General features: G+C 41.7%; 1 long non-coding RNA gene across 1 annotated transcript; it reads right to left on the bottom strand.

The window, feature by feature from the left end:
• Positions 1–1,427: 1,427 nt before the first annotated feature.
• Positions 1,428–23,336, bottom strand: LOC128842841 (uncharacterized). The gene is made up of 4 exons (XR_008446133.1): positions 23,250–23,336; positions 10,484–10,579; positions 2,851–2,944; positions 1,428–1,503 (listed from the first exon to the last, which is right to left on the bottom strand). It is a non-coding gene; the product is annotated as an uncharacterized LOC128842841 (long non-coding RNA).
• Positions 23,337–26,816: the final 3,480 nt, after the last annotated feature.

Genomic DNA, 26,816 nt, shown 5'->3' with positions numbered 1-26,816 from the left:
CTAGCCTTTTTGGGGGGGTAAATCTCTCTCTCTTCCTGCCCCCTTTCTGAAATTCCATCCTGCGCCTCAGAAACCAATACATGTCATCAGAAAAATTTCAGTCAGTAGCAGTTACAATCCAGCAATCCCAATTTACTGGAGTAGTTGCATTGAAGTCAATAGGATTACTTCCACCAAAAAAAGTTACAAGAGCTGTCTTTGGCAGGTGCTATAAATGAAAAATTATTTTCAGATTATTTGGTTTAGAACAGAACGGTTTAATTATGACTCCAAAGAGGTTGAGCCACATGGATCAGGATCATCAGCATCAGCTGGCTGCCAGTGCCAGGAGTCATTATAAAGCACATTTGAAAGATGCTAGAGGAAGCACTCTGGACAGTGAGGCCTTGACACAAAGGTGCCCTTAGCAACTCCCACAGCAAAATTCTGAAGGGTGCAAAGGAGTGGAGCTAAATTAGGGCTCATGCCTGCATGGAATGAGGTTGGAAAGGCTTCCTAAACACTTCCCTTTCTAGTGCTCTCCTGCAGGACCACACATAATCTGGCTTTGTCTGTACTAGTGAGTGTTAGATAAGCACCTGAATCTATTACAGATTTGGGGTCTTAAACAAGTAAAACAAAACGAGGGCTTCTCAGCTCACATGTATGGAACCAGTTTAAAGGAAAACAAGCAGTTTTAATCACTCCTCAATGGCAAGTGAGGTTCTGTATGCTTTCAAATCCATCAGAAGGCCAAATTCTGTTGTAAATTACCCCCCCACCCTCAATTTGCAATACAAGTTTACTTGTTTGTTTGTTTTATGCAGAGCAGTGATAACTTAGACCTCAGTGGCTCAGGAGTCAAATTATCAATCAACATTACCCAAAAGAGCCACAATGGTGTGAATTCATTGTTTCTACAATGGTTAATAACATAGTAAAAGCATCCAGATTGGTTAATGACTTAGACTGGTTAACAGTTAAATCACACAGTATTTTTATATCATGTGCTGCAAAGAGCTGCAGGAGACACATTAAAGAGCCACTTGCAGCTGATGATCCTTAGTCTGAGTATCACTGATATAGAGTATACACCACTTAATTGAGAGGCCTAGTGATATGCCAGCTCCTATAAAGATTTCACACACATGATCACTCATTAAAACCAATACAATTACTCACATGAGTAAGGACTGCTGTCATTGGATCCATTGTGGAATGTAGCCTTTAAAGAAATGATTTAGCTTAATAATAGTGAATACTGATACCTGTTATTTATTAGGAGAGTGTTTGCAAAAATGCCACTTATGCATTCAGCCTGTGGCCAAAATCAAAATATTTTGAGGATGCACTTGGCCAATGCTAAGGATTAAGTGGTGCTTAAGCAAGTGTTCAATAGACTTAAAAGTTAACTTCTGATATCTTCATACAGACTTCATAAAGGCTACGGACCTGATCCTGTACAGATATGAGGATGCTCATCACCTCGCAGAAGATGCTCAATACCATACAGGATCAGGCCTCCTGTGAAGAAGAAATAAAGATGAGATATAGTGAATACGAGTCTGGTCTTGCACTCATTGACTACAAGGACAAGCTTCCATTCACGTCAATGAGACCCTGACTGGGTCTTATATTTACTGTTGTTACTCAGTAACAGCAGTCCACCATTTTAAATAGTTTCTAACTGTTTTAGAAAATGGCCTATTCTTAGAGGCAAATCATGAAAGGGTGCACAGTGGGGAGGATTCCATCCACTACCTAGGCCATAAAGCAGCTGCCTGACTGCTCTACAGACTCCATTGCAGGTCAACAACTGGAATAGTCTCCATCAGCTCATTAGAACACGCTCCAGTACAAGATCATGTAGCAGTGGAGCTTGAGGCCATCCTAGACCCAACCTCACTTGCTCCTGCATGTTTCTGCCCAGGGAATTTGCACAGGGCTGTTCAAGGAATACATGTGCATTTCTATTCCCCTATCACCCCACCACCACCCCACCACCCCATCCCACACACTTTTCATGTGCAGTGGGTTTTGAACGTGTTATTTAACCATGTGTCTAAAAAAACCTAAGGTAAGGTTTAGTTGTATTTTAAATCAATATTTTTACCACAGTTACTGTAAAAACGCCTAATGCTGTAAGCAAAATGTCTAATACCATTTTAAATACTTCTAAAAATAATATGCATAAATCTGCTCCTCCTCCCCCTTCCACCAAGGTAGTCTGGGTGTGTCATACAAGCATTTAATAACTAGTCATAGTACAGTGTAATTAAAATGCAATTAAGGAGGGTAGGCTCAGGATATTGGTAAGGGAACACAGAGCATTTCACCCTTAGGTCACTCTTGGAATCCAGCCCAGGGATTGAATGTTTATACCATTCAATGGTGGATGCTGGATTGCTCATTTGAAGTGAGTTGGTGGTCTCAGACCAGTTCCAAGTGAACACGTATCTAAACTAAAGCACATCCTCAAACCTGGCACAGTTCCTGCACATTTAGCAGAGGCGCAAAACGCAGGAGAAATGGGCATGGAGACTAGACTACCCTCCTCCCACTGTTGACGATCCATTCAGTTCAGGGAATTAATCACATTGGTGGGGCACTGTGAGAGCATTGCTCCTTCCCATGCTGTACTATAGGGGACTTCATTTACAAATCCACCTGTCTGACACCTTTAACAAGTGCTAAGGGCCTGATTCAAAGCCCACTAAAGCCCAGACTCCAATATGACTTCAGTGGACTTTGGATCAGGACCTAAAACAATTAACACAAGGCAAAAATCCTACCTTAGGAATTATTAAAAGCAAATGTCAAAATTAGCCATGCTGAACAGAGTTTGTTCTCTTCAGCCCCTTTCTTTCTCACCTCTCTTTGTAACTTAATTTCTGCATCTCAGGGTCTGGAGCTCTTCCCATCTGTGTTCATCACAGGAAACCATACTAGCTCAAGAATCTAAAATCTAATGGTACAGTATAAAAATATATACAAATTGAATTCATCTCAGTAACCGCAATTACACAATTGAATTCTTATATATTTATAGGATCAGACTTCAGAATGTCCAAGCTGAAGCAGCAGTGACAACAGCCAAGATGGCCTTTCTAACTGTGAATTGTCTTTTTTCTATGTCATTTATGAGTCTGCCAACATTGGTTTTACGGTAAGCACAGAGGCCGCTACTTCCATAGGATGCTGAAAAGTGGCATCTACTCTTAAAAGAAATATAGCAATGTATATTTATGGACTACTTTTTATTATTTTACTGCCTGCTATATATGTTACCATGCATGTTAAAAATTCATTAAGAAAATGGTACTATTTGAGGATAGACATTTCACAGAAACAATCTGGGGATTTTGGTTGCGAAACACCAACCACTTCTGCTCTCCTATTTAGTAGCATCAGCAGCACTCCTTGAGGAAAATATAGGTGTCAGTTTCTTTGTTACAAAGTTCAAGCTAGATGTTTATAAAATGGGAACTCTTATCCACCAGCCACCTTGAGCCACCCAGGTCCCTGTGAAGGAGAGGTAGATGCAGGGACTGTGCAATAAATTAGTGATGTGTGGCATATATATTTATAAAACAGTAATGTCTGATTTCTGTGTACTGCATCTTTAAATTGTAAGAATACTGCCTGTGCGCAGAAGCAACAGATATTTTGTTCTACAGTTACTGCAACTTGTTATACAAGACATGCATTAAAATGGCGAGTCCAGTGGCACCTTAAAGACTGCAGGGCTACAATTCATTTGCAAATTTAACACCATCAATTTGGGCTTGAATAGGGACCGGGAGTGGCCGGCTCACTACAAAAGCAATTTTCCTGCTCTTGGTATTGACATCTCCTCATCAATGATTGAGAGTGGACCACATCCACCCTGACTGAATTGGCCTTCAACACTGGTTCTCCACTTGTAAGGTCACTCCCTTCTCTTCATGTGCTAATATATATTTATGCCTATAACTGTAATTTTCACTCCATGCATCTGAAGAAGTGGGTTTTTTTCCCCATGAAAGCTTATGACCAAATAAATCTGTTAGTCTTTAATGTGCCACCGGACTCTTTGTTGTTTTTGTGGATACAGACTAACACGGCTACCCCTCTGATTCTTGGAGATATGCATTGTGATCTCTCAAAGACATTATCTGAGTTCTTTTTTGGTATTGTTTTCCTTTCTAGAATCCTGAAAACATATGATTGATCTCTGTATATGGAAAAGTGGATTTAATAGTTTTGTCCACTTTTTCTTCATCTTTTTCTCTGTCTGTTAACAAGCTCTGGAATGAAACATAAATATGATATTGCTGTGTTGTTCCTATTATGGCACTTCTGTTCTTATTATGGTTAGGAGCCCCAGTCATAGGTCAGGACTCCACAGTGCTAGGTGATGTACAAAGACAGAGAGCTTGTATTTAACAACATCTTTATTTTTATTTAAGCATTCTATAACTAACACAACAGCCATCAGAGCCTGCTGCTGAGTGCAGCCTGTATCCCCCTGCAGTCCAAAGTACCACCTTACAAGAGGGAGGGTGACCTCTGACTTCTGAAGCCACATCCCAGATACTAAGGGCACGTCTTCACTACCCGCCGGATCGATGGGGGTGCAGCAGCAGTTGACTCGCCGCTGTCCTCACAGCCAGGTAAGTTGACCTAAAATATGCAACTTCAGCTACACTATTCACGTAGCTGAAGTTGTGTATCTTAGGTCGACCCCTCCCCGTAGTGTAGACCTAGCATAAGCAATTGCAATTGCACCACACACTACCCATATATCCAGCCAAACAAGCAGGGGCCTGAACTATGTAGAACCATTTCATACCATATGATTCTAATATCAAGATGTACGAATCATATACACGATATGGGGACTAGCAAGTAGAGACAGATACAGTGTTTCTGACCTTTACATTTCAGTGGCTGAACCAAAAAAAATAAATTATATACTTTAGTTAAAGTTTCAATTGACCCAAAATGGATTTTTTTCCTCTTACTGAAATGGAAAAAAAAAAATTGGGATCAAACCAAATGTTTTATTTGCCCCCAAACAATGTGTTTTTTACCCTTTTTCTTCTTAAACAAATCTAGCTAAATTTCACAATGAAACATCATTTCAAAATAAGAAGTCTAAGCATTTTATTTCAAAGTGTTGAAATGAAATGTGACTTTTCAAAATGTTTACTTTTTTTCCTGTCCAAAACTGTGGTTTTTTGTCAAATAAACCCCTAGTCGAAAAATTTTCTCCCAGCTCTCACGGCAGGCAAATCACTTAAGGATATGCTTAGACTTTATACATGTTACTAACCCCACTGACTGCAGTGGGAATACTCACACACAAAGTTAAATCATGAACGCTTTGCTAGATCAGCGCCTGTTGTAGTGTTAATATCACTTGGCCTACCTAATTTTACATCGTCTATTTTAAAAGTTAAAAGGCTTGATTCCTCTCTCAGATATAACCACTTATCTTGTAAAATCAGCAGCTGCATCAAATCACAACAAACATAGCTGTCGATTTAAAAGATATGTGGCAACATGAGCCTATAGTGAGTATCTGAGAACAAGATCAAGCTCTGAATATTTTCAGCTGGATTAATGGATACATATTGATCCTCAAATTCCTAAAATCAGGCAAGTCTTGTTTGACTAACAGGAAGACCCAGAGCTCCTAAAGCATGTCCCAATCTAAGACGACACCTTCCTGCAGAACACCCATGGAGCATGCATTTTGCTAGCAATTAATTTGCCACTAGAGAACAGAATGCTAGAGACTTCAGAACGTTTCTTTAGCATACACTCTATTCTCTCTTCACTGCAGTATTTTAGATTGAAGCCAAGAACACCCACCCGGAATTATTTTTAAGTAAAGTGTTAAAAGTCTCTGAACATTGATTGAGCTTTAGGGCCTGATCCTGTCAGATCTTAAGAATATTGCATAAATTGCTGGGCACTCTCAATGGCTCTAGAAGGCAAGAGGGGTTAAGGATTCTCAGCACCTTGCAGGATTAGACCCTAAGTCACTTCACATACTTGTTTAAACTGTACTGTAATTCTTCATCTGCCTAAAAGACAAGAAAATTATTCATTTGCCTAACATTAAACAAAACAATCGTACTTGTTTTTCAAAGAATCACTAAATACATTTAGATTAATTTATGTCAGAGCAATTTTAAAAGACCATTCTGATGTAATTTACTTTAAAAAAACTTAAAAAAACATGAAAAGCTGAATTTTTAGAAGAGCAAATTGCATTGAAGTATAAATAACTATTTACGTTTGCGTTCCTGTGTCTCTGGGAATTTATGTTCTTTGGAGACATAATAAGAATGCACATAACCAATAACCAACTGTGACCCTAAGAGCATCCCAGTGCCAGAGGGCAAGGGACTCACTGCTATTAGATAAGGAGTTTCAGCTGCCGTAACCACTTCAGTATACCTCAACTCACTATAATTGTAATCTGTATCTAAAAGATGTCATGTAATATGTCACTGGAAAACTAACAACTCACTGATCATTAATATTCTTGTGTGATGTACGTACACAGTGTATATTAAGAGTTATGGATACATGCTGGAATGATGATTAAAACATGTTTAAACCAGGCATGTCTTGGGGAGTGAGTCAACAGGTCTGCCTTATTGCTGGTCTACACTGGAGGGGGGGGATCGATCCAAGATACGCAACTTCAGCTACGCGAATAGTGTAGCTGAAGTCGAAGTACCTTGGATCGAATTACCTGGGGTCCACATGGCGCAGGATCGACGGCCGCGGCTCCCCCTTTGACTGTGCTACCGCCGCTCGCTCTGGTGGAGTTCCAGAGTCGATGGTGAGCGCGTTCGGGGATCGATATATCACGTCTTAACGAGATGCGATATATCGATCCCGGATAAATCGATCGCTACCCGCCAATACGGCGGGTAGTGAAGACATACCCTTAGATAAAGGAATGTATTTGCTTCTCTGACCAGCTGAGTCCTCCTGCAGAGACAATGAAGGTACATTTATATATCAGGTAAACAAAGCTATTAAGCTAACAAGCGAGGGAGGAGAAAGCATGGCATCTGTACCCCAGCAGGAAAGAGAGAAGCTTCATCTGGGTTTTAATTTTCAAAGAATACAGTGCAAAGGTTTACTGGTCTATAAAGACAGGGACAGAAGCCATCTTTGGCATCCATCACTAGACAGATACAAGGGAACAGAGCTCTTGCAAGCTGAGGAAGATGGGTCCTTCAACTAGGGTGAGAGATGAAGTCTCTGGAAACTGCATATAAGATGAGAAACCTGCTTAGGCAAAGATCTTTCACCTACGAAGACAGGGGAAACCAGCTTCTTGTACTTCTATGGAAGGTCATGACTGAGGGAAAGTCAACCAAAGCTGGTGGAAGTCAGAGTGGGGCTGTAGACAGGCTAGTAGGGTCAGAGATGCTGAACCAGGCATGCAGACCAGCACTTCTGTGACCCACATACTTGTTGCTGATTGTGAGTGTCCCAGACAGAGAGCTACAGTAGCAAAGCATTGTAACGCTGAGTGCCTTACAGAGTAAGGGATAACACAAGCCTGGATTGCACCCCATAACTGTGACACCAATCATGGAATTTCAGTGTGGAATTTCTTGTACTCTTAGGTTCAATAATGCTAATTGCTTTCCTCATTCTTCTCTTGCTCTTACAAAATCTAAATGGAAGGAGGTGAATGATTTGTATTTGCAAAATCAGCTTTGGGGGAAAAACAAGTTTTAGCTTTACCCAGTAATATATTACTTTTAAAGGTTCAGTTCTTTTCCATTGTTCATTGTCTGCAAAAAATAGTGACATACAGCAAAGTAGGGCACAGTTCAGAAAATCGTTGGGCTTTAGCCATTGGCATACAGGGAGTTTATTCATTTTGACTTCTTTTTAATTAGATAATGATTTTAATGAGTTTCAGCATTTATATACTGTTCAGGTCTGTCTCACTTTAATCCAACTTTCAGACACTGAGGAGAAATGCATTTATAACAAGAATGTGGTAAAGCATGGTTGTCAAACACTAGTGCTGACCTTGACTCCTTGTTTTATAAAAAAAAAGAGCTAATGCTGAAGAAAGATGCTGGATTGAGAGCACTGGAAGTTAAATACCTTCATTAACCTGCCAGAGCAAGTGTAGAGAGCATCGGCATTATTTACAAGAACTACCTAAAAACCCACAGTGGCTTCAACCCTAGACTTCAAACCACCTTTGTGTAGAATTTCCATGTTCCTTCAGTCTGTTGTCTCTCTGCTGGAACCACGGCCGGCTCTAGGTTTTTTGCCGCCACAAGCAAAAAAATTTTTGGCTGCCCCCCCGTCCCAGCCCTGGGCTCCTCGCCGCACCCCCCTGCTGCCCCAGCCCTGGGCTCTCCCCCTCCATCCCCATCCCCACCCCCTGCCGCCCCAGCTCTGGGCTCCCTCATTCCTCCCCACCATTGCCCCACACACACACCTCCTGCCACCCCAGTCCTGGGCTCTCTCCCCTCCCCACCTGCACCTTCCTTCCGCCACAGCCCTGGGTCACTGGTAACTCGCTCCCACAGCAAGTCATTCAGCAGGAATTTTAGATGTGCACAGAACACAGACAGGATTGGTTCCCATATGGTTACAGAACTGCAGTAAAGTGGAACAATTTTCAGCTTGTGTGATTGGAGGATATCTGGATGCATATTATAAGACTGTCCTACATAAATGAGGAAAAGTTGAGGTGCCTTTATTATTCTTTTGTTCCATTCTTTCTTTCTATGGGGAATTTGCCAATGCAATATCGCTGTCTTCCTTTTACACAAACAAACAAACAAAAAGGCAATGGCTGTTGAAAATAGCAATTCCAGTCCTAATAACCACTGGGAAGCATTTCTTGCTCAATTTTACCCTACTTTTTCTACAGCAAGTTACAGTGGATCCGTATATTTGATTTGGGAGAAATGCAGTAACAGCTGCCCAAACTGAGCTTGAGCACGCCTGAATTTTGAGGTGTTCAATTCTGGAAGGCAGGTGCTGGGGGTGGGAGGGGAAGGGGGCTGTGGCTCTGCGGGGGAGCACGGCAGCATGTATGCAGCAGTGTGTCTGGCGCTGCGTGGAGCCAGACACACTGGTCTGAGTGGCATGGTAAGGGGGCTGGGGAGTTAGGGGCAGGGGGGCAGTTAGGGGCAGGGGTCCCGGGAGGGGGTGATCAGGGGACAGGGAGCAGCAGAGCTTAAATAGGGGGTGGGGTCCTGGGGGGCAGTTAGGGGCAGGGGTGATCAGGGGACAGGGAGCAGGGGGGTTGGATGGGTTGAGGTTTCTGTGGGAGGCAGTCAGAGGGAGTGGATGGTGGCAGGGTGGGGCTACCCTACCTCCCTGTGGAGTGTCCTATTTTTTTAATGTTAAAATATGGTATCCCTACTCACAGTGCAGCTCTCCATTCACGGCAGCATGAGGTCTCAGCTATCTCACTCCCTCCCCCTCTTTCCTGTTGGTAGTGGCCAAGGGAATGCTGGGAAATGTAGTTCTTTCCCTGCTCCAGGGCTGGCTCTATAGGCAGGGAGCTAACCAAGGAACTACCACTCCCAGGGCCCCCTGTTGGTTCTCAGCTCCCATGCTGGATCCCTGCCGTCCCCGCAAATGGGCTGCCCCAAGCACGTGCTTGCTTTGCTGATGGCTAGAGCCGCCCCTGACTGGAACAATAATTAACAATGCCAATTAAGACAGGAAGTTTGGGCACTATCCTGGGACTCAGGATTCCCAGGTTCAATTCAGCTCCATCACAGACTTCTGGTATGACCTTGGGAAACTCACAGTCTCCATGTGCTTCACTTTCCTACCTCACAGGGGTGCTGTGAGGCTAAATACATTAAAGACTGTGAAGTGATCATACACTATGGTGATGGAAGCCATATAAAATCTTACGGTAAACAGAACTGTGAAAGTAGAGCTTGACCCACTGACGTCAATGGGAATCTTTCCAGTGACTTCAGTAGTGGTTGATCAGACCGTTTGTGACCACTTGTCTATCAGGGATTAGAATGAGACCACTTGCAATTATACAAACCATGGTAGTGTAGCACTCCAGCCAATCAGTACAATGGTCTCTCTCCAAATTCCCACCAGTTAGCCATATTTCATACCATTACTAAGCTCAGCTGTTGAAGTTCTTCATTAACAGGCAGTATTAGTGTGTGCACAGTAATAGCCTATATAGCAACAGCCCTTAAAAACTTTCCATTTGCCTTTCATAACCAAGGGCTAGATTCTTGGCCCTTATTCAGCCATTCAATGTAAAGGGTAAGGGAATAAGTCGCATTCACCCACTCTAATGTGCCCCATGTAAGTACCAAGCAGAACTCTGCATTTGGAGGAGCACAGGACTGCTACTAAAATGTCTCTCCTGGAATATATGGAGGCCCAAATTTGGCAAAGAGAGTCAGGCAGTTGTCAGACCCATGGTTCCACTCCCTTCCTTCACCACTCAAAGACTAGCCATATCAGGGGAAGTACATACCTTAAACTTTGGGGCTGAAAATGTCCCTGCTTTGTCCCATCACAGATGTGACTTTTCATCGGAAATCTGAGGAGATTCCATTCAACCATTTATGAACTAGAGAAAGTAGAGAAAAAGATACAGATATATGTTTCCATCAAGAAAAATGAAGACATATTTTGCTCACCAATAATAATACTGGCTGAACACTGAAAGCTTCAGACTTGCTGTGGCTCTTTGAGAAATATATATTTTAAGATTGGGCATTTAAAAATGCTTATAAGCATGCTCAGGACATGCTAAGATTTTAATAGAGTCTGAATAAGCATTGGCCACTAAGTTGGCAAACACTTTCCCCCATCCTAGTCTTACCAGGTACCTTGCTAAGAAGTTCAGGGAGCTCAAATGAGTTGATTGAGGAATATACTAAATATCTAATAAAAAAACCCAGAAAAGTCGATCAGAAAGCTGCCTTAGTCACAGAGTATGATAAAACATGAGGTGAGAATATGGTGCAGCTGACAGTTTTAGGGTTACTCTACAATTTTTTTTGCTGCATTTTTTTTCCTTTTCAAATTTTAAACTTCTCATTTAGGTTTGTTTTTTCTTATCTGAAGATACAGCTGTCCCAATGTAAACCAAGGGTTGCTGCCCAATTATATTACATCCTATCAACACAGTTGATTTTTGTACTATAGGCAGGGTGCTAGCCTTGCAGAAAAATGTTCCCAGCCAACCAATAGCAACAGCAGAAGTGTGACGTTCTCTCCCCAACCCCATTCACCTGTAAAGAACTTCAAAGCCTACACGGGATATTTAAGACCTCCCTATAGGCCACATTTTACTGTGTTGGACGCCATGCTAAAACCTCATCTTGTCTATATCGGTTGGAGCAAGCCATGTTCTAATTATACTGTGGAACTGTGACCAGTTTATAATGCTCATTGGCCCACTCACACAGGCCAGGGAAACCATGTCATAAAAGCTGGAACATTACGGTGTTATAACCCACCAGGTAAACTCTGCATGACAGTGAATAACATTATTAAGCTTGAGATATAATCCCTCCCATTCCAGCCCTGCTTCTTCCCAAAAAGCAGAAAGTAAATGAAAAATAATACTGAGGAACATTAATGGAATAAGGAACAATTCAGGGTGATTAAGACAGGCATAATTTGACCCTAAGTAGTAGGAAATGGAAAATATAAGGTTCTGGTAGCAACATTATCTTATCAAGCTGTACATACATTCTATAAAATTAGTCCGTTAAATGCATATCAAATTATAATATATGATATTATATTTTTACAAGATGTTTCCTGATTGCCCAAACTGTAAGCCATTCTTGAATAATCTTAGAGAGAGGCAAATAGTGGGAAAGTTTATTAGGTAATAAGTTTACTAAATCCAGTTTGCAATTTGAGCTGTGATATTTGTAACCTGTCTTGTTTGCTTTTCTGCAACTATTGATGTGACTATCATTCATACTAAAATGTTTGAGAAGGAGCTTTTATTCATACAAATGGGTATTTGTGCATGAGCAAGAGTATTCACACATGAACAAGCACATTTGCACTGGAAATACAAGCCTAGTAGCACTATATTATATACTGTACAGGTCTATTGCATCTTACGCGCATTTAACATTCACAATTTCAACTTTACGCGGTCAGCAAAAACAAAAACAAAAACAAAAAGAGAAAAATAACAATTTTAATACTATACCTGTAGTGCGGGTGATTTTGCCCGCCATTGAACTCAATGGGGTTTTGGCTATACGCGGTTTTTGCTTTACGCGCTAACCGCGGAACGGAACCCCCGCGTAATGAGACAGACATGTATATGCAATGACTTGGTGGCCATGTGATAAGACAAAAATGAACAGAGATAGCCAATAAGTCTGGTTTTTATCTTTGTTTCTGTCTGAATCAGAAAGGAAAGTAGTTATTAAAATATGGGATCTACATACAATACATAGCTAAATATTATGCTATTTCTTGTGCAAAAGAGGACAGCTAGTGACTTAAAACATCCTAATTTTTTCTAGAATTGCAGTTCTCTTTAAAGTGCTCCTCCCTCTTCTCTCCAAGGGATTTGAAGTCTGAATGATTTCTTTGGACATTACTTTTATTTCCTAATCTGGGAGCAGAAACACCATCATTTCACTCAGGTGACTGAGCCCAAATATAGAATTAAGAATAACAAATTGTTGAAGGACTATTAGCTACAACTTGTTTGTGAAAGAACATAGTGAACCAAAATGTAAGATCAATTTGTAGATGAGGGTGGGGCAAGACCAAATCTCATAAATAAAATAATTCAGAATGACTAGTTCACCCAGCTATAGTCATGATTAATTTACAGGTTTCAGAGTAGCAGCCGTGTTAGTCTGTATCCGCAAAAAGAACAGGAGTACTTGTGGCACCTTAGAGACTAACAAATTTATTAGAGCATAAGCTTTCGTGGACTACAGCCCACTTCTTCGGATGCATATAGAGTGGAACATATATTGAGGAGATATATACACACACATACAGAGAGCATGAACAGGTGGGAGTTGTCTTACCAACTCTGAGAGGCCAATTAAGTAAGAAAGAGAAAAAAACTTTTGAAGTGATAATCAAGATAGCCCAGTACAAACAGTTTGATAAGAAGTGTGAGAATACTTCCGAGGGGAGATAGATTCAATGTTTGCAATGGCTCAGCCATTCCCAGTCCTTATTCAATCCTGAGTTGATTGTATCTAGTTTGCATATCAATTCCAGCTCAGCAGTCTCTCGTTGGAGTCTGTTTTTAGAGTTTTTCTGTTGTAAGATAGCCACCCGCAGGTCTGTCATTGAATGGCCAGACAGGTTAAAGTGTTCTCCCACTGGTTTTTGAGTATTATGATTCCTGATGTCAGATTTGTGTCCATTAATTCTTTTGCGTAGAGACTGTCCGGTCTACCACAGCTACCAATGTGATATATGCCATCATGTGCCAGCAATGCCCCTCTGCCATGTACATTGGCCAAACCGGACAGTCTCTACACAAAAGAATTAATGGACACAAATCTGACATCAGGAATCATAATACTCAATATATGTTCCATTCTATATGCATCCGAAGAAGTGGGCTGTAGTCCACGAAAGCTTATGCTCTAATACATTTGTTAGTCTCTAAGGTGCCACAAGTACCCCTGTTCTTTTTATGATTAATTTAATTTCCCTCCTGATTTATTAAAGATCTATATTGTCCCTACAATTTCCCTTTCCACTTATATCCTTATATTGGAAGAAGGAAGATCTCCAGAGGTTTAGAATCTAAAGGTGCCTGATGTTATCTAGCAAGACCCATGTTCAAATATAAACATTTCATAGTTCGCATTAGCTCTGTGTCTATCTGGGTTGCCCAATGTGACACACATCTTTAAAGATCATCACCTTAGATGTGCCAGGTAAATAAACTACAAGAGGTAGATATATATAGGACCTCTTTTAGGGAACATCCCTTTTATTTCTGGAAGCCCAGCCATCTGTTAAGTTGCTCACTCTGGGCCTTATCCAAAGCTCACTGGTGTAAATGACAGTCTTTCCAATGACTTGAGTGGGCTTTGAGTCAGCCCCGACAAGCCTGACCCTGCAACTTTGAATTAAAGGGGAGCTGGAAAAGTCTGCCCGATCCTGTCATGTCATAAAGATAGCTGAATGGAACAAAAGGGTGGGAAAGGAGACTAGAGGAGCACATATGCTCCCCCAAAGAATTTGGCAGTCTGTGAAAACTAGGAAGGAACAATCTTCCCTCCAAGAAGTTCAGCTTCCATTCCCTCCCCTGCTGACTGTAGAGCCACCTGCATCCTCAGGAAATTCAAAGAAACATCTTTAAAACTATGTATTGTTTTTATCTGTGTTTAAAAACAGGAAGAAATGGGAAGGCATGGAGTGATGTGATTGGCATCTCTTAACTCTACCCTGATGGGATAGAAAAGAAGAGAGCGGAGTCTAAGTATTTTGCCATTCTCCTTTTTCATTACACTTTTCAGATCATTACACACACCACCCCCAATGGAACCTCAGTAAATTGCTTCAGAGTGAGCACCTGCTCTCCAAAAAGATCAAATCAGCACCTTTCACGTTTGATATGGTGTGCTGCAGAGTACGGCGTCATCTTCCTACTAGTAGTAGTAAGAATCTTGTACACACACTTGGCCAACCCTAGGCAGAAATCACATGTCAATTGTCTCTCTCTTTGGAAACCTCTTGCTTTTAGTCAGAGATTTGTTCTTTATCCAGTACTTTGCAATTCACTCTGAGGGACCCTGCATCTTAAAGGATGAATTGTAGGCCAGGAGTAAGGAGCAGGGCATGGCTACAGTGGGAGTCACCAATTGCTCTGGGCCCTGTGCTGCATACATGCTTGTGTGTGCTGCAGCAGCTATGCTAGCTTGTACATTGAGAGGAGTGGGGGATGGAGTGAGACGGCTCCATCCAGTGCCGGTTTCATTCCCCCTTCTCCCACCCAAGGGGTGGTAGGGAGGAAGAAGGTGTAGCCCACCTAGAAAGCATGCTTTCCCTCCTGCACCCTGCCCATGGTATGGATAACTGGCATGGACTGTAAGGGGGTGCAAGGCAACTGTAATGGCCGAACCACAATTTGTCTCTTTAGTGAGTGAAAACAACGTTCAATAAGCTCAACTTATGATCTTTCTTTTGGAAAACACTATCATTTTCAGCATTGCTACCTGTACAATACATAGCTACAAACAATTTTGACATTGGGTCTTTCAAGTCCCTCTGAACCAGCAAAGAGAAGGTGACCTACATTACTCTAAAGACTAAGATTCACAATCAGCTTCGAATCTCTTCTTTGCTTTTGTGGGTTTACATCAGGCCTTTAACATGATTAGCATATAGTTGCTATGGTTTGGTAAGCAGAATAGACTCCCTCAGAAAACATTATGTACAGTGATGATTTAAACTTTGATTAGCACGTTTCAGACTTGGGGGTTTTAACTTCCATTTGTACAACTCAGACTTACTGTACATTCTCTCAAACATATAAAAGACCAGGGTGACTGGAAGAAGCCTGTTAAAAGAGCAGATTTTCCATGCTCTGAGACTGCTCATTTGCAGTTTTTCCACAGTATTCGGGAGCATCTACCTTGCACCAAGTTCATCAGAAATTTGTTTCACGTTCTCAGGATACATAGTGCCCACATGTTGCAAAAGAGATCCTTGCAAGTGGGGTGGGGAGGAACCAGCATTAGAACATACCCTTGAATTTACAGCAGTGCACATACTAGGGGTGAAAGGAGCTTGAGATATTCATTATTTAAGACTTAGATACAGGCACCATTTCAAATGTAACATGTTAACTCCTCCTGACCAGGAGACATGCCTGAATTGTTGACAGCCGTGAGGATGGAGGTAAACAAAGGCTTGAGTCTAGTAGATCTAGGGAAAATAGTCACCATGAAAAGGTGGGGGGATGTTCCCCACTCAAAATTTGCCCCCTACTTTTTAAAAAAAAAAGTTCATGAAATCTCTGTTTTCCACATTCCTCCCCTGGAGGTTTGTGTTAGTGCAGGACTCCAAGAAGCATCATGGTCTAGTGGACTGAGCACAAGACTGGGAGCCAGGTACTAAGTAATGTTCTCACCTCTGATGCATAGCAAGGGAGCATTGTTTGTTGCATTCCAATGCCAATGCGAACAGCGGTTTCACATAAGCATGAGTAAGACGGAGCGGTAGGCACAGTGAACCACACTGAGCCCACCTGTTACCTTAGTCTCAAGAACACTGGGTGAAAAACAGGCTGGGTATAGGTGGACATATCAGAGGTGACACAGATCCTCTGCATACAAATGAGAGATGTACTTTCACATTTCTCTCTTTACCCTTACCCTTCCTACTAGGCAGGCATAACTTGGTGCAAAACACACATTTGATGCAGTTCCCAAGCTCATGGTTCCGCCCATCATTTTTAACTTTGTACTTCGTTGTGTAACTCTCTGCACCTCCCCTGTGGAGGATTAAATGAACAGTACTTTACAAACATTATTTAGCTATGCTTTCCAATACCCTTCGAGGGGAGAGATGAAGAGGTATTTTGTTGCTTTTGAAAATCTCACTTGGCACCTACCTGCATATTCAGGTGGCTAAATAGTTAAAAAATCTGGCCCTAAGTGACCTGCACGTGGTCTGACAAGTCTGTGTCAAAACCAGAATTAAAACACAGGGGCCTGCTCATGTTAATTTGTGCCCAGGCACCGACACACACAGTTGCTGAATCTGTGCAGAAGCGGTGAGGTGCTGTCTGCACAGGACCACTCCACTCAGCAGACTCAGACTTGAAGCAGACCCTTAAGAGTAGGACTACTCCCTACTTATGTAGGTACTTACATTTCCCCCACCACTGCAGTACATTAGGCGATTGATTCATTCTCTCAACACTCTGTGAGAGAAATAATGATTATTCTCCCAGTTTTCCAGATGGGGAACTCTGGCACACAGAGAATAAGTGACTTGCTCAAGGCCACACAGGAAGTTTGTGGTAGAGCTGGAATCTTTACTCAGATCTCCTGAATCAAAACCTAGTTCTTTAGGAAGGGGTCCAGACATCACAGAGGCTGATGAGTCCCAGTGAGGGGTGCTGCTGCCAGTGGTTTTCTTGGTAGCGGGGGCAGGAGAAGATCTGACATAGGAAAGATTTGCAAAGGCACATGTGGCATTTAGGCTCCTACATGCATTCAAACGGAAATGAATGAAGTGCCTTTGGAAATCTCCCCCACCAACAAAAGAGCATCAGTAAGTAGAGCTGGAGTGCAAATGGGGATGGATGAGCTGAGCAGTCTGGAGGAAAAAGCTGTTAATACATCAATATATATCTAACAGTCATACATGATGATGCAAACATCTTTTAATCCAGGCTGAGAATTAACACAGCCTTCTTCAGATGGGCCAATGGCCAGTAGCACTCCCTTAGGGGCTCTGAATTGAGTTGTTTGAGGAGGTTACAGTTAAGGACTCCCCCCATTCTGAATTTTCATTTTGATTTTAATTGACAAGAATAATCCAGCTGTACGAAATACAGAGTTAAAAAGAGTGTGGGGGGACTTATAGAGAGGGACTGTAGAGCACAGTGTGTGCATGTTTTAATAGATTAATTCTTGCTATCCCCTAGTGCCACCTCTTGTTGGAACTCACTGACTGTGAAAAGCTAATAAGCATTTCTAGGGAAAAGTGAAGGGTAATGTGCTAGACAACGCCTCGCTCAGGCAGAGTAAGGGAATCCTGCTGGTTCACTACCTTTTCAAACTGATAATCAAACACTGAATTCCACTGCTCCTCCGACTGAGCAAATGTCTCCTATTCCCACACTATTAATGTTGATGATGAGTTGTTAGCAGTAAGTGGACAGCTTGATTTTCATAACTCCTTAGGCTGCATATATGCTACAGAGAAAGCACACATCCAGTGGCCCTCCTTTAAAAGGCTCACTTCACACAGTATTATCTGAAATATATATATTACTAATAGAGTCATCGGAGATAGCACCAAGTTTTTATTTATTGATCTGTGGTAACAACTGACATATTCTGAGGGCCTGATCCTCAGCTGCTGTAAAATGGCCCACCCTCCAGGCAAGTCAGGGAAGCTTTGCTGATTTACACCAGCTGAGGATGTAGCCCTGACGGTTTAAGGTGACCACTGAATAAAAACTGTATGTCTGCCACTCCATTGCTCGACATCATATTGATGGATGATGTGTGCCTTCAAAGAGGTGTGCCTTCAAATATCCAAAAGTCTGTAGCATAGAGCAGGCCCACTTCATGGGGCAAAGAGAAGCAAAAATGTATATTGGAAGAGTAAAGAGAAATATCAATGTGCAATCTACAGTATATATGTGTGTGCATCTATACACCTACACACATTTATACATATATCAAGATATATATATACACACTTACATATATACATGCACATATGTATACATACAAAGATGATAAACACATGTGCATATATATACACACACATATACATGCACTTATAAATCATTCATCTAAGATATGCAACTATATTATTATCAGATGTATAGCTGTTACAAAATGACCCCCACACACTGATATATTGTAAAGTGACAAAACAGACTGTAAGGTTGTTCAAAGCTGATGAATAAAAAAAATGGAAATACTACATCAAACAGCTGCAAAAGGCTCATGGATCTTCCAGCTGCTGCTTTAAAATTTCAGGTTGATGGTTGCTGCGGGAAGCCAGATTTCCTCTCCCATGCTGAGAGCTAAACTAACTTTGCTTCTATTTTTACTTCTAGATATTGTGAGCTACAAAATCTAGCCAAAGTATTGTTTTTCTCTGGAGCTATTGCATTGCTAAAACAAATGGGTTGCACTTCGAGGCTGGCACAATTAGATATTTAAAAGAGAAACGGCATCTGATAGCTCTCTGTGGCACTGGTTATGGTCCTCTTTGACTATTATTCTAGAAACCACAAACTGGGTTATGGCAACTCATTCTGCACCAAGGGGTTTTCAGCTCAAGGTTAGAAAGTCAGCCAAGAGCTCCTCATCTTTCTCGCCCTGATCCCAATCCGAGCATATCTAATATTACTAGGGGGGACAGCAGAGGAAACAACGCCTGATATTTGTAATGTACATTACAATGTGATATATAATTATAATATATTATTTGGAAATTAGTGACGGTGTGATGTTCATGTGACCATGCGCCTTTGCCCTCATTGCAAAGATAGAAGCATTCCTGCCTCTCAGTGTTTTCTTCTGATGACATCCATATTGCTGACTTGCTGCTGTCCTGTAGGTTTCCTTTTCCTATCTTGGGGCTGGACCTGTGCCGTCACTGGATGCCTGATGCAACAATCATCCATTTACTTCCGCTAACTTGCGTGCTTGATTGGACACTTGACAAATTTGTAGTCTTCATATTTCAGGGTATGGTTGGACCCTATGGGACAGAATTTCCAAAGTGTTCAGCACTCATATTAGGACTGATTTTTTTAAAAAAGATTAGCTCCCATTTTGACACCTAACTGAAGAGGTCACATTTTCAAGAGATCACCAAACAACTCCCGAATATATGGCCACTTACTTAGATTCCCAACTAGGAGCTGTTGGTTGCTAAGCTCTTCTGAAAACATGGCCCTAACATTTATTTATTATATTTATTTAGATTCAAAATGATTAAGACACCTATCCAAAGCTCTAGGCGCTCTGCCATTATTAATCATACAATAAATATAATTAAATTAAAAATCAGCAGCACTGAAATCCATTTCACAGGAACTCAGCTGCCCATCCAGCCACCAACCTCCTTCATCATCTAAGAAGCAGACCCTCAGCCTTCTTCAGAGACCCTCTCAAACAGACGTCTTTTGCAGCATGTCTGGAAAGTCACCAGAGTTGGGCTATTTTTGACTGGGGAGGAGCAAGTTCCAGAGTCATGAAGAACTCTCTGCCAGCTGCCCCTCTCTTTATAATGAGAAGATCCAGCTCCAGACCCTGCTGTGGCAGGATGATACAGCGAGAGAGGTAGTTGCTCAAGTAGGCCAGTTCTAAGCCTTTAAGGCTTCATAGCTTATAAGCAACACCTTAAAATCCACCCAGAGAAAGTACACTGAACGTGAGTCAGAAATAGCAGCATTTATGCTGCATGGTGACATTTCAAGAAGTTTTGCTGGGTCAAAGAGTTAGATTGTGCCCCACACACCAATTTCCATGGTCTGTGCAACCCCTATGTTCAGGAGGTACAGAGTTTTCAAACCATCTCCCTGCAGGGGGAGGGGACTAAAGGAGTTACACTGGGATTGAATTTAGCCCCATTTGTTACTATTGGTAAACACGAGTTATTTCATAGCCTTGGTGTAATCTCCAAGTCAATGCTTTGGCAGGGGCAAATCAGTTGTCACCCCTAATATTAAAATGTATAACCAGCCACGCCACTGCTACAACCTGTAATGTGAAACACAAGGTGAGGGAAGGAACAAACAAAGAATTCACAGTAATTGATGTTTCCAGACAATGATCTTGGCATCTCTTTAAATCTATTTATAATTGCTTGCTCCCTGGCCCTGAATATGTATAGGATACTTCACCCATGAAGGGTGAGCACTCCGTTTCCTTCCTGCTTATGAAAGACACATAACTCAAAAGGGCCGCAGCCCAGAGAGAGATGAAAGGCACTTTTTTTTAAACAAGTGAAAGACTGGTAATCACCCTTCATGGGTGAGATAGTCTATTTGTTCTCTAGGGATTCAGTTCTGGTTCTTTTAAATTAAGGTTTTTAAAAGAGATTGCATCCAGGTAGCAGACAGTCAGAGAGTGAGGTAGATGGGTCTGGAAGCAGGTAGAGAGAATCGTAACAGTACCTTGGAAGTATGGCACTGTGAACCACCAGGGAAAATTAATGAGGGCCAGATAGTGAGTGTGAGTGAAAAAAATAATAGAAAGGAGAATGGATGGTGATTGGGAGTGACTGGCTTTGCTGGAAGCAAAGGAAAACAAAGCCTTGGAAGCAGCTGGAGACAGAGGCAGTAACCTGGAAACACCAAAGTGGGCTCTATGCTGGAGTATTTGGCTCCCCCTCCCACCCAGAATCTCATGGAGCGGTGTTATGCTAATGTTATGCTCACCGATAGAAGCTATCCCACAGTGGGGTTCTGAGAGGCTGTACATTGGCACAATCTCTTTCCACATTCCCTGGGGTGCCGTGGAGATGCACAGACTACACATCCTTTAAGATTATGGTGCAGTCTGCTCCCTGTACTGGTCCCAGCCCTGTCATAGAGGACATATGTGGAGGCAATATCCACAAGATAAACTGCAGAGTCACGTAATAAATTGTATTTACCAGGCACCTTTGTCTGCCTCATTTGCATTCAGCTTGCTAGTCCATCTCTGTCAGGTCTAACACTCCAAACAGCTTCAATGAGTGGGCATTTATTTTATCAGCTTAACAAAGAAATGTTTCCTTCCACACTTCCCCCAACTATGAAATTTCCCTCCCCAAATTAAACTAGCCAAAGGCCCAGTACCAGCAATATTGAGTACTCTATGCACCAGTGAGGTCCAACCCTGCTGAGCTACAAATTGAAGCTTCATACCATTGAGGATGAGCAGGGCCAGCTCTAACTTTTTTGCCGCCCCAGGCAAAAAAGAAGAGCGCCGCCCCGCCATAACACCTCCCGCCCCAGCACCGCGCCGCCAACCCCCCCCCCCCGAGCGCCGCCGCTGGGCCGCCCAAACCCAATCCCCCTCCCAGCGCCACACCGGGCCGGGCCGGACTGCCCAAATCCCCGGAGTGCTAGGCCGCCCAAACCCCCGCCCCAGCGCTGTGCCAGGCCGCTGAAACCCCTGCCCCCCTGGATGCCGGGCCACCCAACACCCCTCCCCCCCCCCCCGCAGCGCCTCGCTGCGCCGCACCGCCCAAACCCCCGAGTGCCGTGCCTCGCCGGGCCAGGCCAGCCAAATCCCCCGAGCGCCACGTCGGGCCGCCCAACCCTCCCCCCCCAGTGCTGCACCGCCGAAGCCCCCGCCCACCCCACCCCACCCCCGCGCTGCCCGGCCAAAACAACAAAAAAAAACTTCGAGCACCCCCCGCCACCCCAACATTGGCTGCCCCTTCTGAGGTCCCGCCCCAAGCACGTGCTTGGTCAGCTGGTGCCTAGAGCCGGCCCTGAGGATGAGATATTGCCAGCTTCCCAATGGAGCATTGTGCCCCACACTAGGCTCTAAGGGGTTAAAAGAGCCCTAGGGAGGATGTGTAGGAGACAGTCAATCAGAGAAGGGCTGAGGAGAGCAGCCAATCAGGGCCTGGCAGGCCCCTGTAAGAACAGCTGCAGGGCAGGGCAGCTTCAGTCATTCCCTGGAGCTCAAGAAGGACTGGCTGCCTTGCTGAGGCCACAGGGAAATGGCCAAGGAAAGATACTTTTTGTTCTGAAATGTCAAAATAGGATGTTTTGATTTTGTTGGAACTTTTCCAGTATTCTTCAAAAATGAAATGTCAGCACAAGTGACCTGATTTTGCTAAGCATTTTGATGGAACTACATATTCCAACAGAATATGGTTTTATCAAAATTTCTCCTATCAGCTCTACTATGAAGCACAGTTGTTAGTTGCATTATTATTAATTGCACACAGTAAAACTCAGAGGGCTTAATTTTTAGGGCGTACTGGACCCTACATACATAGACTTCAGTTGACATGGGTGCTCAGCACATTTGAAAATAAGAACCATACACTGGCTTCACAGCCAAAGATATACAAGAAATTGTCCCAATAAAATGTCTAAAAACTCTACAAGACGTCAATAAGATTTCTACTCCCACTTTTCTAATAGATCTGGCATATACAGATTACAACATGGATATATACAATTCTGTAGATATAGATAATATAATTTTCTTGAGCAATAGTGAAGCTACAGGTAAGGTGTCCTGAATGCTTTCAATATTTCCAGTTTTCATTTGCTCATAAGTAACTTTCCAAAGCTTTCATATTTTATAGTGAAAATTTCCAGGTATAGTATCTTCCCAAAAGTAGAAAAATTGCAAATTTTGAATAAAAACAAATACTTGACCCACTTTTAAAGCAAGGATAGTAGAAAAACAACACCTTGCCAATTGTAAAAAAAAGAAAGCAAATATTTCTTTAATGGCTCTTGTGCATAGTAGACGACTGAATTTTCACAATGGAACAACAGAATAACTGTCAACTACTTTAATATTATGTTACAAATTTAAAAAAAAATAGGTATAACATGAAAAATACTTTACCAAAGAAGCAAGAAATATCCTCTTCAAGATTCTGTCAGAGTCCTTCCAGGGTCTTGCATATCAGTGTAGTAGTCTTCTTTGTTATAGCACCCCTATTTATTCATGAAAGCAAATATCAGATTAGTGAGTTATTGCTTGTTCAGACATGAAACCAAAGATACAGAATTGGGAGGTCATTATCTATTTGAGATCTGTATCCCTTAACTGATGGCTAGATAGATGTTTGGTGTCCAACAAATGTCATAAGTGGAATTATGTCATCTCTAATAGTCTGTATATTTAAGTTTGCAAGTTACTTAGGCATGAAAAGTGCAATGAAGTGTAAGATTGTTATTAGAGCTCGTTAGGAATTTTCTGTTATGGATTTTGATGAAAAATGTATTTTTGACAAAACTGAAATTTTCTACAGGAAAATTTTGATTTTGCTGAAAAGTTTTGATTTTCCATTAGGAAAAAAAATCAATGGAAAATCAGAATGAAATATTATGTTTCAGGTTGGGTCAACCTGAACTGGAATAGTTTGGTTTGCCAAGCAGAATAAAAATGTTTTGTTTTAGGGTCAGCTTTGCATTAATCTCTTTCTCTCTGAGCTGCCACAGTGCCTCATAAGAGCTTTAGTTCGGGTGCCTCATGCCCCCATTCTCCTCTATGGTCTTTCTAGATCTCCCATGATGCATCAAGTATCCCCTCTGGTAGAACTGCCACAGAGTATCATGAGAGTGCCATGACAATGGTGCATCCTGGGAGGTGCAGTCCAACTGGGATGCTCAGTCCATAGGGAAGAATGAGGCACCCAAATTAGAACTCCCATGAGGCATTTGCATTAACTTAGACAGTTGCAGTTCATTGTCGAACCAAGCTGAAATAAAAATAAACATTTCAACATTCCCAAATCAATGTTTCATATCTTTCTGTTCCAAGAAAAGCAATCAGAAATTTTGATTCCCCTGTCCCCCAACTCAGTATGAAAGTAAATGTTGAAATATCAGAATTTCCCACCAGGTGGATATTATATTTTTTTACCAGCTCTAATAGTTATTAAGAGCAGTGAGTATAGTGTGTGGTTTAATAACTCCAAGAGCTTCCTGAACTAGATGTATGAAGACAGGCCAATCTACCCTGCAAAGCATTTTAGTGCCTTCATCAGATCAATCAAGGACTCCTCTGAGCTATGTCTTCAGCTGCAGATCAGTCCAACTACGAGCCATTTCATTGTCATACTCCCAGATGGGAATCATCAGAGGCTTCAATTATGTCATGTATCTGCATCATGAGTGTTTACCGAGGACAGGATTTCTGAATGTCTGTGTGTTAATCTTACACCAAGGAAACTATGCCGACCTATGTCTCTTAGGGAAAAACAACAACAAAAAACTGTGTTTTGTATCACAATTTCTGTGTTTTTCACCTCCCCACCAAGCCCCATTTTATTAATAAATAATGGGATTTTTGTTTTTAAGAGTACACCTGTCTCTGCTCTACTTGCTGTCCAAACTCCCTATCTATGACATCCTGGTTGCTGTGGAGATGACTATGAAATCACAAAAGGAAGATTATGACTTCAGGTTAGTAATAAACAGGAGCAGATTATTTTCTACAAAACAAAGATCTTGTCTTCATGAAAACAGTTCTATTGGTAAAAGAACCAAGGACAAGAACAATAAACTAAAAATATGTTGCATAGTTGTTTCCAAGTACAAGTACAATATCTTTCAAAGATACTCTTTAAGGGCATAATCCAGAGTCATACTCGAGTTCAATGAGCTTTGGATAAGACCCGAAGAGATATACCATCATGCTACACCTCTACGCCAATATAACGCGACCCGATATAACATGAATTTGGATATAACGCGGTAAAGCAGCGCTCTGGGGGGGCTGGGCTGCGCACTCCGGCGGATCAAAGCAAGCTCGATATAATGAGGTTTTACCTATAACGCGGTAAGATTTTTTGGCTCCCGAGGACAGCGTTACATCGGGGTAGAGGTGTATTTAAGTGACAGAGAACTAAACAACTTCTTTAGCATCTGAATTCTCCATTTTTGTTTGCTTGTTTGTTTGTTTTTGTTCTGTTGATTTGAAGCTTTTTTTTTTTTGCTCTATCTGGTGGGAAGAATTAGGAGTCTTAATCCATATCTGACACTGCCTGCCAGACCTCTGAGGAACTGAACAAAACATGTTTTCAGAAGCCACATGGTCAACAGCAGAATAGCTTTCTGGGTTGTATAACCATATACCTCAGGCTAGTAGTAACATAAAATAGACCGTAACATTTCATTTGACTAGACTCCTATATTAGATACTACTAGAATGGATCAAATGAATCCTAAATGTAACTCCATTAAAGTCAATGAAGGGAAATTTGACCCACTGACATTTCTATGAGAATGTTTGATTCTACAAGAGCTGTATGACATATGAATCCAATAAACAGTTCAGGAGAGGAGAACATTAGTTGTTAGGATGTAAATAGCAACTGGAGTTTAACCATGCCTAATTATCTTCCAAACATTTCCATAAACATTCTTTCAGTGAAGATGAAAGTTCCTCTGGAAATCATGTCAGGACTAAATTTTCTGGTTTCATCATTACCATTTACCAACAAAGTAAATTATATCCTTGGAAAATAGAAAGATTCATTTTACATCAAAAACTTTATAGCTCACAGCATGCTTCTAAACAACAGGCTGGATTGTTCCATACAGCACACCCCACTTTGCTCAACTCCACTGTATTGGATCACCCCAGTGCGAGTGGGAGGCTCTGGCGGCATACAGCAGGCATAGAAGCCACTCAAGCTGCTCTAACTATGGTACAAGGGGACATGCATATAGCTCCATATATAGCAGAAACAAGATTAGAGCGTAGTTCTGTGATCCTTAAGCCACCATAGCACACACATACACCCTGACTTTTGCTGTGTGCAGTTCAGCTATCACTTAGCCAATTAGGATGCACAGATGCTGTAGCTCAGATAATTCCATTTCAACACAGTATCATATAAATACTGTTTTCAGTGCATATGTGCAAAGCAGCAATGATGCTGGGGAAAGTAATGCCTATTTTTAATTATTTCAGAGAGATATATCTTATCTGAATTACATTACGAGTTACCCATCACGTTCAGCATTGCTCTACTTTTGATTTACACTCATGTGATCACGCTCTTATGATTTTATAGTCACATAGAGGCATAAATGTTTTTTACAGCATAAACTGCACCATTAAGTGTTATATTTGTTACATCAAACAGTTCATAATTGTCACTGTTCTACATTAGGGCTTTAAGTTTTCCTCTCCATAAATGAAATTAGAAAAGAAAGAAATACATATACAAATATAATACAGCAAATATGATTTTCAATAGCCCAGAATCCATAAATCCTATAGAGCATAAAATTGCTGTCGTTGGCATAAGATCTAAAGATGAAATCATTTCAATTGTTTACATTATTAGAGCCTGATTTTACTAATGTAACCCATCATGGTAGGGTATATTTTTGTTTGTTTTTAATTTCCCAGAGTTACACTTGGGAGATTGCCAGCATAGGCGAGCAGGATGCACCA

Source organism: Malaclemys terrapin, chromosome 9, assembly GCF_027887155.1.
Source record: "Malaclemys terrapin pileata isolate rMalTer1 chromosome 9, rMalTer1.hap1, whole genome shotgun sequence".
NCBI lineage: Eukaryota > Metazoa > Chordata > Testudines > Emydidae > Malaclemys > Malaclemys terrapin.
This window is presented reverse-complemented; position numbering and strand designations above follow the sequence as displayed.